Here is a 10,322-nt window from a genome sequence, read left to right as displayed (position 1 = left end):
AAAAAAAAAAAAAAAAAAAAAAAAAAAAACCCAAAAAAACAAAAAAACACATTTTTAAAGGTATGGTTACTAATGGCTTTTAGATTAGGGCTCTAAAGAACAAAATTTTGGTAGTACCAGTTCTACCTCATATTTAACACTTTAAACTGCTTTTAAAGGGATGAGGCTATTTGCTGTGTAAATGTCTTGTCTTTCGTTATTTTATTTTATGTGATTTTGGTATTTCAAGGGATGTTGTTTTGCTATGAGATCTGCATTAGTAATGAGCTGTGCCATAGTGGGACTCTATTTATATTTTCATTTTTTAAAATATAATACACATAATTTAAGTATCTTTAATAGGTTCACTTGGCTTGGGAAATGTTGGAGGTGTTTTCACAAAATAGCATTGGAAAAAAGCATATGGTAGTTAGATATGTTTATCAAATTATTGCTATCACTACTAGTAGATTGGACACTAGAGGAAGCAGAATAATAATCATACAACGTGAGAGAGCTAGAGATTTGTCATCACTGCATCACGTAGTTATCATCAGAGGGTTAAGGTTAGAAATAAAGAGGTTATTTTAAGGTGGAACAGTGCGTTTTAAACCCTAATAATTTTACCATATTTTAAAATGTAACATTTAGTTAGAGATAAAGGAATGAAAATGAAAATTTTGGTTACTTTTTAAAAATCAACTTTTTTTTGTTAAGTACTTATCCTATGCTCCCACCTGTGTGGGATATAAAGAAGTATGTGGATTTCACAATGCTCTTGAGGAATTTAAGTTATACCTGCAAAAGAAGATTTCAGATATAACTTAAATTCCACAAAACCATTAGAGACTAATATCTAGTCACTAAGGACTATGGAAATACCCACTCCCACACACATAATACTATGGACTTGTATAGTGGGAAAACTTTCCAGGGGAAACACATTGACTGAGCAGGGAAAAGCTAAGAGCATTGGGAGAGATGGAGGAGTGATCACATCTCAAAGAGGAAACAATTTTCTGATATTTTGAAGCACTGTGGTTATCAGCAATTTATTAGACATTTCATTTACATATATTAAATACAAAGGACACATATATGGTATATATTCTTCACTTACAAGCTGTTACTCTTTACTCGTATCAGGCAAATTTCAGTGAAAATTGACATGCTCAAACTCTTATAATTAATATCTTCACTTATTGTTTAGGGTTTGTTCATCAAACTTATGATTAATTCGAAGTCATAAAATAAAAGAAAAAAGTAATTTTGGTGTGAGGAAGATAGACATATACCATAAAAATTCTTTACTTAATTGTTACTAGCTTCTGATCATAGTTGAGAATATGTAGCAATGATCATCATTTTTAAGGCAAAATTCACAGATCATTTAAAAAATACGTGGAACTGTCAGCCATTTTCCTCAAGATCAGAATTCTTCTACTGAACAAATGTATTTTGAAGGCCCACTATATGCCATATGCTTAAGCAAGCAAATACAAATTCTAGTTTACTGACAGAGAGGAAGATATCAACAACAACAAAATTGTCTCTGCAGCCGTCCTGTTACAAACAAACTTGTTTTCTTGACTCTAGAGTTTGAGGAAGATTTCAGAAAAATCTGAGGCTGTGCTTAAATTATGTTCTTTGTCTTCTGTGTGACAGATTTATACGTAAAAGAGAAGATAGGATTATTAGGTTGTTTTGGCATTATTCAATGTAAAGTATTTTTCAATAATTGGAGGGAGCACAAACAAGCTGGTCATCTAAAATGCAACAGAACCCATCTCACTTCACCAGGTATGTTATGTATTGGCCTCAGCTTATTTAATAGCTGATTCCACTCTATCAGAGCATTCTTCTGCAGTGGGAAATACAGAGAAATATAGATGTTTCTGGACATGTAGATTTTCTTACATTGATGGCCTCAGCAGACCTTCTTGTGTAGTAATTATGCTGAGAGAAGAAACAGCAAAACAAATAAAAACAAAAATAGATTAATTCCTCCAAAGAGCTAGGGGTAGAGCCTTGGACATAATTGGGACAGTGAGGAAATTGAGGACAAGTGTCATGACGTTTAAGCCATCATTTTTATGAGAAGAAGTGTCAAAAGGCCATGTGACAATGTGACTAGATGAGCAAAACGAGAAAGACACAATTATGAAAAATCTAATAAAAGAAATATAAATTTGATAAATATTATGCTTGGCTTCTCAGCATTCATGTCTCTCCTTCCTTATTAAATAGAAACCTGAGAAGGAGGAGGAGGGATTTTCCCAAGAAAACGGGGCAATAAAGGTACTTTCATTCCCCCTAACAATCATTTTGTTCAGGAACTCTCATCTAAGCCAATGAATTAATCACATTGCTTTGTTGGCAGGAGTTGATTTTGGAAGAAGCATGTTATCCTAATCAAACAATAAAATGCAAGAAGAAACTTGTTGGAAAGTTCTGGGGAAATACTTTTCCATTCTTAATTTTTTGCCACAGGGAAAGATCATCTCATTTCTTCCAGACATGATTTTGCCATGCACAAGAACTGTCATTTTTTCTACTGTTTCTTACTAGCTTTTAGATGAAGCTACACCAGGAGGAGGATAAAAGTCAAGAAGGCCTCCAGCAAAAGGAAGCCAGAGATGTTGGATTAAGTCACCTCAAAGACCTGCCTTAATCTGTACTCTCAGGGATGTCTTACTAGCTAAAATACCACAAGTGTGTTTTTTGCTATTCCTTTTAGTTGGAATCATCTCAACTGATATAAAGCTTAAAGAAGAAAATCCTGCCTACTTTTCCTGAAACTTAATGCTAATTCTCAAAGGCTAATGGGGCAAATAATTAATTATGTTATTCACAAAAAAATCCCAATTTAAAGAAATGTTTTATTTAACCCCTAGAAATCATTATTTTGCAGCAATAAAATTTCTTTAGAACTCTCATCAATCCATTGAGTTTTTCTTCTTTGTCACCTCAAGCAGTGTTTCTCAAATATTAACATCTACACAAAACAACTGAGGTGAAACTTGAGATTCTGTATTTTCAATTACTTCCAGGAAATGTTGTTGCAGTTGGTCCATGAGCCACACTTTGACTATCAAAGAGAAAGTAGACAACAGACTTTAAACTTCTGCAGATATAAGATCAACAAATATGAGTAATTATTGGACTATGACCATGTATTGCATTATATTCTAAAAGACCAAAATGAATATACCTATGTAAAACTCAGTTCTACACAGATCTCCACATTCATCACCACCTCAGATATTTTTAAAAAATCTTATCTCACAAATTTCTAATGCATTATGGGAAACAGTGCTGGAGGGAAAACTTCTTGATTAAATGTTCTTTTCCCACTAATTCAATTTTAATGAAATAAATTGAATGACTACGAAAAATTGGAAAAAAAATGACATATACATTGGGCAAACTAAACAACCCCAAGATACACAGATTTATACGAAGAAGCAATGTACATATTTTGGTTGCTCAAATAGCTTAGGCTATTTTTTTTTTGGATAGTTTTAACTAGGCAGTCATCCAAATGCTATCAATGCCTTAATTAGTTGTCAACATTTTCCATACTGTCTTTAATTATTTGTATTATCTTTTATTTATTTCTTGAACAAAACAGTACTTTGATTTACTGCTAAAATAAAAAAAACTATTAAAATGGACAAATTTTATAAAAATGAAAATTTTGGAATATGTTTCAAAGGAATATGCTATAATTATTTTCTTCTGTATTTGAAGGACATAACATATAATGAATCCTGAATCATAATGTACCACAGTATTTTGGGAAATGCAAAAGAGGTATCCTTTCCTTTTTCCTGTCTTCACACTTGCACAACAGTATAATCTGTAGGTACATTGTAAACATTCATTTCAAAATGTTTTATTGACTACCTACTGACACTAGTTGGGATAACTAGATACTGCAGAACCTGAAACAAATATACCCTAATGCAGTAGAAACTTATTCTCACTTATATTTTCCAATGAGTGTGTTTCTGGCAGAAAAGGTAGCTCACTTCCACATTGTTCTTTAGGAACACAGACCTGTTCTATATTTTTGCTTCTTCTTTCTCCAGTGCCTTGGAATACTCTGTATTCAGCAAGGGGAAGGCAAAAGCAAAAGTAGAAAATACAAGAAAATGTGGCACATATACACCATGGAATACTATGCAGTCATAAAAAAGGATGAGCTTGTGTCCTTTGTAGGGACATGGATGCAGCTGGAAACCATCATTCTCAGCAAACTATCGCAAGAACAGAAAACCAAACACCGCATGTTCTCACTCATAGGTGGGAACTGAACAATGAGACCACTTGGACTCAGGAAGGGGAACATCACACACCGGGGCCTATCACGGGGAGAGGGGAGGGGAGAGGGATTGCATTGGAAGTTATACCTGATGTAAATGACAAGTTGGTGGGTGCTGATGAGTTGATGGGTACAGCACACCAACATGGCACAAGTATACATTTGCAACAAACCTGCACGTTATGCACATGTACCCTAGAACTTAAAGTATAAGAAAGAAAGAAAGAAAGAAAGAAAGAAAGAAAGAAAGAAAGAAAGAAAGAAAGAAAGAAAGGAAGAAAGGAAGAAAGGAAGAAAGGAAGAAAGGAAGAAAGGAAGAAAGGAAGAAAGGAAGAAAGGAAGACAAAGAAAGAAGAGAAGAAAATACAAGTTGTTAAAATTACCTGCTCTAGAATTTATATACCACTTCTGCTGAACTTTCACTGCTCTGAGCAAACTAGGTCCCCTGCATTGTATAGGAGCTGGGAAACGTAGTCCACAGGTCTAGGCAACGATCTCTCAGCAACAAATTTAACCATATGGAAGGGAAACGCACACATTTTGGCAGACAGTCATTTCTTCTACAGTTCTGATTATACATTATTTGTTAGGCTGGCCCAAGTAAGCCCACCTAGAAAGATAAGTGAGACACTGAATATTACTATCTAATGCAGGTAAACAAATATTCACATTAAAAAAAAGCTACTGCAGTGTGGTAAGTACTTGCGAAGCTTAAAGGATAGCTCCGAAAACAATGGGTTTTATCACGTAAATTTGCTTTGGGGAAGTTAATTCTATTGACATTAGGAATAAAAACAGTAGGTTTAGAAGAGAGAAGACTCAAGAGCGAAGTTTCTAATGTGGTAACATTTGTCAAAGAAGCTCGAAGTTAGATGGACAATGGTAAAGGGACGGCGGGAGCCATAATCAAGAAATATTTACTCAGCAAACTTTTTTTCTGAAATAACATTTAGAAAAAGGAAGAAGGGAAGGTGCAATATGCATGATTTAGTGCTGGAACGTGAGAAACTGAATGGATTAATGACATCACCTTGTTACAGGGAATGAAGCAGTCATGGTGGAATTTGGGTGCGCTGAATTTTAATCTGTTTATTTAGGAAAGACCCATGAAAGGGGCCCCTGGACGTGGCTGCGCCTCAAACCTGGTAATCCCCAGCTACTTTGGCGAGGCTGAGGCGAGTGGATCACGGATCGGGTCGGGAGGATCGAGACCATCCCTGGCCTACACAGTGAAACCCTGGTCGGCTACTAAGCAAAATAACAAAAAATTAGCCCAGGACGGTGTTGCTGACAGGCGCGGCCTGCTAGTCCCAGCACTCAGGAGGCTGAGGCCAGAAGAATGATGTGAACCCGGGAGGCGCGAGTTTGCCACCCACCCGCGGAAGCCAGAGCTTGCCAGTGAGGCCTGAGATCATGCCCCCTGCACTCCAGCCTGGGAGACAGAGCGGGCAGTACTCCGTCTCAAAAAAGAGCAAGAAAGAGCCAGTAAGTATACGTAAAAAGGTAATTTTTCTGCATTTTTTTTTTTTTTTTTTTTTGGCTCATGAAAGAGGCCAGGAGGGATTGGAGGAAAAAGAGACAGTAATTTAACATTAGAAAAATGGCTACCTAAAACCAAGATAGACAGCTGAAAAATTTTAAGTGTGTGCTAATTTTGAGAAAAATGACTAAAGGCCAAACTTAAAAATTCAGGCAATGAGTAAATGAAATCACATCAGGGCAAGAATATAGCATATATCACCAGATTTTTCTTGATTAAAAGGCAAAATAGATCAAAGTGACTCAGTCTTCAGAGAAGCAAGCTATAGGGTTGAACAACTTCTCAATGATTCTTAATGTTTTTTGTGTTATAAGAATATTTGTTATGGTTAAATTTTATGGGTTACTTGACAAGGCTTAAGCGAGCTGCCTAAGCCCATTATTTTTTTATGTCGTGCTTTTGGTGAGAATGTTTCCAGAAGAGCATTAGCATTAATTTTGGTAGAAAAGACTGTCCTACCCACCAATGGGTGGGCATCAATCCATCGGATGAGCATGAATAGCAACAAAAGGCAGGAGGAAGTGGGTTTGAATTTTTTTTCTTTCAACCTGTCTGCCTTAAGCTGTATCAGTCTTCTGCCCTGGCTAGGACCATTAAGTCTCTTGTTTTCAGGCCTTTGAACTTGGATTGAGATTTACCACTACTGCTTTCTTGGGTGTTCAGATTTAGAGATGTAGCTGGTGAGACTTTTCAGATTCCATAATTATGGGAGCCAATCCCTCATCTTTTTTGTACAAACACACACACACACACCACACACCACCACCCCTTAGTATTTTGAGGACCCTTGATCTTCCTCTCTTAAAATAAACACATACAACAAATACACATTAATATTTCCAACTAACTTTGGGAATTTCATAGACTCACCGGATATCCATACATAGTGCACTCTAGGCACAGTGTAGTTAGTGGGCTAAAAACTCTAAAATTACTAAGTTTAAAGAACTTCAGTTGGGACCTATTTCATGAAAGGTAAGGAAAGACCTGAATTTATTTTGACAAGTTGAAAACTTTAAGGAGGTACTATTAACTCATTGCATTGATATAAAATGTTTTCAACAGAGAATTTAAGAAATATAATGAATTCAAGCTTTTAAAATTTTACTGTCTTTGAGTTTTCTTTTGTAGGAAAACTATGAAATATTATAAGGAAAAATATATTTTATGTTGGTCTTTTATGAGCCAGACATGTTGTCTACTTCTTTTAGAATGATATTGTCAGACTCATTAATGTTTTTCTTTTTACGCTCAGCTTAGTTATAAAATTCCTTTATAAAATCTACTGGCCTTTTTCCTTTATATTTTCTGTCAGTAACATTTGGCTTCTGCTTCTGATTTTCTGACTATTTATAGAGAAAATTTTAAAAATCATATTGGAATAGATTCTTTATGCTTGTTAAGAGAAAAAACTTTACTGTAAAAAGTGATGTCAACAATACCCACCATAGGCAAAGATAACATCTACTAATGACTGAGCCAGGGGAAAAATAAAAGAGAATAAAATAATTAGATTAATTTAAGACAGGCCGGTAGAGTGTTTTTTGCAGTGTGCTTTCTGGTGTTTTGTTCATTCTGATTTTAGAGGACCAAAGTAACTGATATTTTTCAACTTTTTAGATAATTGTGTTATTTTGATTAATTTTCATCTTTTAATTTATATCACTCATTTATTGCTACAGACTACAGAATATAAATTCATATATTTCAGTTCTTTCTTAAAAGTTAACATTTTTCTATATATTGTAGATTGTTGTAAATAATAGTAACATCAACAACTTCACAATGTCAGCTACTGCCAACTCTTGGTAATTTTTTGCTTCTCAGCAAGTAGTTAAATTTGTTGTTGTGGATTTTTGTCTTTTGTTTATTTCATTTTTGCATTCTTGTTTATTTAGCAATGGTTATTCCATCTGAATGAGTGATTACTGCACATCTGAAGTTCAAGGTGGCAGAGAATCAGAGACATATAGAGAGAATGAGTTAGAGCACTTCATGATGAGTTTATTCCATCCTTAAACCCCAAAGTCAAGATCTCCTTTATACTCCACCCACAAGTAAAACAAATTTGTTCCTGTTTTTAATGATCATTCACAGTCACTATTTTTTAATTTAATTTAATTTTATTTTATTATTATTATACTTTAAGTTCTAGGGTACATGTGCATAACATGCAAGTTTGTTACATATGTATACTTGTGCCATGTGGGTGAGCTGCACCCATCAACTCGTCAGCACCCATTAATTTGTCAGCACCCATCAACTCGTCATTTACATCAGGTAAAACTCCTGATGCAATCCCTCCCCCCTGCCCCCTCCCCATGATAGGCCNGACCCTCCTGGCCAGGTGTGGGATGTAATCTCATGGTGTGCCTGTTTGCTAAGACCCTTGATAAAGCCCAGTATTGGGGTGGGAGTTACCCGATTTTCCACGTGTTGTGTGTCTCAGTTCCCCTGGCTAGGAAAAGGGATTCCCTTCCCTCTTGTGCTTCCCAGGTGAGGCGATGCCTCGCCCTGCTTCAGCTCTCGCTGGTCAGGCTGCAGCAGCTGACCAGCACCGATTGTCTGGCACTCCCTAGTGAGACGTACCCAGTACCTCAGTTGAAAATGCAGAAATCACCTGTCTTCTGTGTCGCTCGCGCTGTGAGCTGGAGACTGGAGCTGTTCCTATTCCGCCATCTTGCTCCGCCCCCCACAGTCACTATTTTGAAACTTACTTTTATTAAGTGCTAATCAGTCACTAGGTATTATATTAAGAGCTGAGGAATGACTAACTACACAAGTTGACATATACTAAATACTGAAGGAAACATAAAGAAACTCTTAGTCCCTCCTTATAATATGAACCCAGGTTTTATTACTCATTTATTTAGCCACTTGTTATTAAACACCTTTGATTTGAGGTGTCCTCCCTACCCATGAGCCTACTCTGTCAACATTCTTCAGCTTTCCTGGTTCAGAGTTGACTGGATCTTCCTCTGTGGTCACAACGTTGAACTTTGAGAGCAATCACTTTTAATCAAAGAATGACAGGGGGGCCATTTAAAAATGCACAAATCCCCATATAACTGGATTGGTGACAATTCTTCACTCAAGGAGACCACACTAAACATATCAAACCATGAGAGTGGAAAGAGAAAGGCAAGCAATAGGAATAATAGGAGTTTTCAGTTTTCAAACTGAAAAAAAAAAGTTTAAAGGAAAGTGAAAAACACCACCAGTGGCAGATCAAGTCTGTTTTCTCCCTGATTGCACATCCCAAGCCCTGCCCCCAATATATAGTACTCCTGCAGAGGTAGGATATTGATGGGGGTGTATGAGAGACAAGAACAGAATTTGACCAGCTGTTGAAAAACATGAGAGGAACTTTATTTGGGAAGAAGGAAGAGGTTAAAGCTCTGACTCTCCCTTGTCATTTTCTGTTAGGATCTGCTTTCTGGAATGGTAGCTGGGAAATTGCTATGTAGATGACCATTCCATTCTCCTTTGACCGCAGATGCTGGAAAACTATAATCATCTATATTAGCATCTAGGATTCTGAATGCAAATTTGGTTTCATCAATTACATTACATGCATTCAAGTCAGATTTGAAAACAGGAATAGGAGTTATGTCTCTGCTGTTTTGATTGTTTTCTCCCGGTCATACAGAGGTGGATATCTAGTTTACTTTTCACAGGCCTGCCTAGTGTAAGCAGAAGTTATTCCTGAAGCTTCTTGTGGAGCTAGGTTTTCATAAAGGAGCTTGACAGGTGGCCAAACCCTCATGAATAGTAAACTGGCATTGTACTGAATATATTTATTCTTTAAATCCTAGTGAAATGGATGGCAGTTATACTACGTGCTTGAACAAAACATAAGTCATTGGCCATCCGGGACCTGCAAACTTTCTTTTCTACCCCAGAGCAACATCTCCTTCTTCTGTGCTGCTACTTTCTCATCACTGTTAGTGTACATTTTTGTGTAAGTGGATAACTATCAGAATAGACTCCGAGCTCCTTAAGGGCACAGGGGTGTGTGTGTGTGTGTGTGTGTATTCTTTGTTTAGGCCATTTTTCAAAATGTTTGCAGTTTTGCATTTGAGAATAACTATTGTTTTCTATTTGTCATTTCTAAATTTATATAGGTATAAGAGTGAATATTTTCAGGAGTGGAAAAGTATTTTTAGATAGATATTACAGTATCGTGTACTAGAACATAGTGATCTTCTTCAGTTCACATCTATTAACTTGGTTGGGAATTGCGGCAAGGTGTGAGTAAGTACCAGAAAGGCGATACAGGCCTTGGAAATATTGATTGCTACTTGGTTTTCCTTTTTGGACTTTTGCATTTTTACCCATCTGCAGGACTTTTACTCCTTTTCTTGAATAAGTATTTAATGCAACACTAACGCGTCCACATTTTGTTTGCAAATGTGCCGAAATTCTGCATGTCAGTGGACGTAGAACATAGAGTTTTTGAGGTAGATGGAATGTGAGTGA

This window comes from Rhinopithecus bieti, unplaced genomic scaffold (genome assembly GCF_001698545.2).
Source record: "Rhinopithecus bieti isolate Rb0 unplaced genomic scaffold, ASM169854v2 scaffold_19939, whole genome shotgun sequence".
NCBI lineage: Eukaryota > Metazoa > Chordata > Mammalia > Primates > Cercopithecidae > Rhinopithecus > Rhinopithecus bieti.
The sequence above is the reverse complement of the archived record's forward strand: the minus strand, read 5'-3'. Positions refer to the sequence as shown.